The sequence below is a fragment of the Quercus lobata genome, chromosome 11, assembly GCF_001633185.2.
Source record: "Quercus lobata isolate SW786 chromosome 11, ValleyOak3.0 Primary Assembly, whole genome shotgun sequence".
NCBI classification, from domain to species: Eukaryota; Viridiplantae; Streptophyta; class Magnoliopsida; order Fagales; family Fagaceae; genus Quercus; species Quercus lobata.
This window is the reverse complement of record NC_044914.1, coordinates 15,921,311-15,925,253: the sequence shown is the minus strand read 5'-3', so window position 1 is coordinate 15,925,253 and position 3,943 is coordinate 15,921,311.

Sequence of the window (3,943 nt, the reverse complement as noted above, 5' to 3'; positions counted from 1 at the left end):
TGATGTTGGAAACCCCTGGAGCTGTCCGCACCATTGGCACTGTGAGGCGTAGCTCCTAGTGGAAATTTATGTTGGGACAACAACGACATGTTGCTGGAAATGGAGGAGCTGTCGCAGACCCTCGTTCGATAGAGGCTTGACTCCGCCACCACCGATGCCAACGCGTAAGCCTTCTCACAGACGGCGCCAATTGTAGGGACACGATTTTTCACGACCTAAGAATAACATTGGACTCGTATGTAAAGGGCCCGAACAATATAATTTGTAAAGTGTGGGTTTGAAAGGCTCGACCTTGGTCACTAGGCAGCAGTGTAATCGTGGTTTTTATGGAAACCCATGCGAAGGTGAGCCTGGTGTGAATGACAAAACTTTTCTCCAGTGCCACCTATAGGGTTTTTGTCCTCGGACCCCGTCTGAGGAGCTTAGTGTTCTTCTCCTCCTCCCTTTTTTAGAGCCTCTCCCTCTGGGGGGGGGGTCCCTTTTCCCCTGGGTTCTTCTTCCCTTTTATATTAGTAGTTACTTCCCTTTCAATGTCCACGTATAAGTTTTGCTTTCTAGGATGGAGATTTGTCCTATCAGCCCATACCTAAAGTGGTTGGGAGTAGACGTAAAAGTTGAATAGCATGGTGAAGAGCATGGGCCTGTCAGACGCAGAGCTCTTTATTACAATATTGGCAGCTTTTTCACTTGTCTTGTCCCTGCGTTAAACTCGTCCTTCTTCTTTAGGTGTCTTGTGGGATGCTGAGCGTGAGATCGTCATCAGCCACATCCTTGGGCCTTTTTAGGGCTTTCATTACGCGTCCTCGGCAATAGGTCTCCTCGGCCTGGGCCTTGGGCCCTAATATAAAGTGGGTCGGGACCACAAATTTTCCGACCCCACAGTTATTATTTTTATATTTTCTCCACACAAAAAGAATATATATATATTTATTTATTTATATATATTTACGATGTTTGTACTTATTGTTATCATTATTATTGGCTTTATAATATACCATTTGCTATTAACTTTTTCATTTACTTTTTAATTTATTAGGTATATTTATAATTTTTTTTTTAAAATTTACATTTTCAAATTAAAAGTATACTTTAGTTTTTCTTTAAATTAAAAATGGTATATTTTAGTTCATTTCCAACAAAAAGTAATCAACAAAAATCAAATAAACACTTTGATGACCAACGGACTTACACTTTTATGTCTCTTATGAATTACATAGGTTTTAACCAATAACATATAAATATAATTTTATATCATATGTTTGGTATGGGCATAGGCAGAACTAGAATTTTATGAATACACAGGCCAAAATAATAATAAATATAAAATTAAACCAATTTAATAGTGTCATACAAAAAATATGAACAGTTTGGGGGCTAATCATATTTCTTTTGAAAAATTAGGTAAATTTAGGAGTAAAAATTTAATATTTGACAAGTTGGGGGCTAACCATCCTCCCCATCCCACCCCACCCCCCACCCCCCGCGCGCGTGCGTATATGGTAATATCATGTAATATAATAGTTATTCATGTATGATAATTATTCAGTTATATCTTTATTACATAGACTAGTTATTTTTTAAGAACATTTATTCTTTAAGGATAGTTATTTTTTTTAAAAAAAAAATTGAGGAATATTTAGTCCTTCTCTAGGTGGGCTATAATAGTTTTTCCTTTAGGGCATATTTGGCATGCTACAATAGATCTTGTATTAAAATGGTTATTCATGTATAATAGCAATTTTGGCTATTTGGTTGTATATTTATTACAAACAATAGTTATTCTTTAGGACTAGTTATTCATTTGGAATAATTAATTCTCACTAAAATGATTGCAAAGTAATTCTACAGACATAAACTATTTCACAACAATATTACAAACTGTTAATTTGGCTTTAGCATTTTCCAAATAATTATTGGTAAATAAAAATGTGATGTTAGTGGCGGGCCCAGATTAGAACTAGTAAGAATTTGTCACATCAATAATTTGTAAAAATATTGTAAAATAGTTTGTGGTTGTAGCATTAATTAGGATTGTAATATCTATCCTTAAAGTAGGTGCAGCAATTTTTAAATTAATATTATCAAAAAAATACAAATTTTCCATATGTTACAACTAATTTTGCAACCAAACATAAGAATAGGAAGAGTTATTTAATTACAACACCTTTTATTCTGGGCATATTTGGTAAACTGTAATAGATATTGTAATGTAATAGGTATTTCTATGGTTTAGCTTCAGTAGTTTGATTATATTTTTATTATAGGGAATAGTCATTCCTTATGAATAACTATTCCTCTTCAAAAGGGTTGTAATAGTTATTCCTTAAAATACGTTTGGTACATTGAATGAGAATTACTACAAGAATTGTAATTTTTATTACTAGAAATAAAATGTGTTATAATGTAATAACTAAACTTATTCATTAGTTTGGTTGTGAGTTATAACATTATAACGAAACTTAACATTTATTTTAGGAAATTTCTTACTCATACAATTATATTTCTTTAAAAATTGGTATTTTAAAATTTAAGAAAGATATGTGTTATTTTTTGTGATTTTTTATTTTTATAATTGTTAGATGTATATGGAAAGTTTATTTATTTGGAAATATATTAAGTTTTGAAATTACTACACTTACTAAAGAATAGCTAATACAACATTTTAAAGAGGAATAATTATTCCTCATTTTAAAGAATAGCTATTTATAAAAAATAACTATTCCTTATAATAAAAACATAACCAAACTAAAGAATAACTAAACCGTAGGAATAACTATTACATTACAGCGCCTATTACAGTCTACCAAACACAACCTTAGTATGTGTAATAATTTCTAAAATTAATATATTTTCAAATAAACAAACTTTCCATATACACATGAACGTTACAATTATGGAAAAAAATCATCAAAAAATAAATCATCTCTCTCAAATTTAAAAACATATTATTTTCTAAAATAGATAATGTGGGGCCCAATAATTTATGGGCCAAGCCCACTTGCTCATGGGGAGTTCAAAGGCCCAAGCCGAAAAAGGTAATGGCCCGGAGATGCAGCCGAGGACAGTTTCGTCCTCGGCAGACCCAAAGCTCCATTGAAGGGAGGGGTAAAAAAGAAATAAAGGAACAAATGTGGAAGGAGATCTAAAATATCTTGGGAGAGTTATCCTTACTACCCTTCCCAGATAAGACTCTGCACATAACAGAGCCGTATTCTCCAGCTTTATCAACCATCCCCAACAATTATGGGATTAGACTGATGAGACAAATATCAGTCTTGTAAAGATTGACCCTACACGTGGACGAAGGACAGCTAACGCAGGCTAGTATAAAAGAAAAAGTAGGTGAATCTGGAGGGGAGCCCCATTCCACCTTCAAAAAAAAAGGGGACTCCATGGGGGAAAACATCAGGAGAACACCTGCACATCACAGAAAAACCCACCGTCGGGTAATCGGGGTAAGACCTTAATGATCCTCGGATCAAGTCCGAGGAGTCCAACCCCATAGGATGCGACACTGTAGGGCTTAAATGTTCAAACCCTACTCCTCTTTCTATATGAATTCCTCTAAAAATAAGACCGTAACATCGCCCCGTGCCCAACGGCTAGTTTTTCAAGCCCACTCTCTACAAATCATATTGTGAGGGATCTTTCATGCGCGAGCCCAACATCATCATTGGGCCGCAAAAAAACTGTGTCCTTACAATTGGCGCCGTCTGTGGGAAAGGCTTGCGCGTTGGCGCGGGTGGCGGTGGAGTTGACTCTCTAGCAAGCAGAGGTTCGTGAGGTTTCCTACGTCTCTGGCAACACACAGCGGTTGCTCCGACATAAACTTCTGCTAGGGGCTATGCCTTGCGGTGCCACCGGCAAGGGCAGCTCTAGGGGCTTTTGGCCACAAACCAGCTCTCCCCGCCCTGATCTAGGGGCTTACATTCGAAGCATAAAC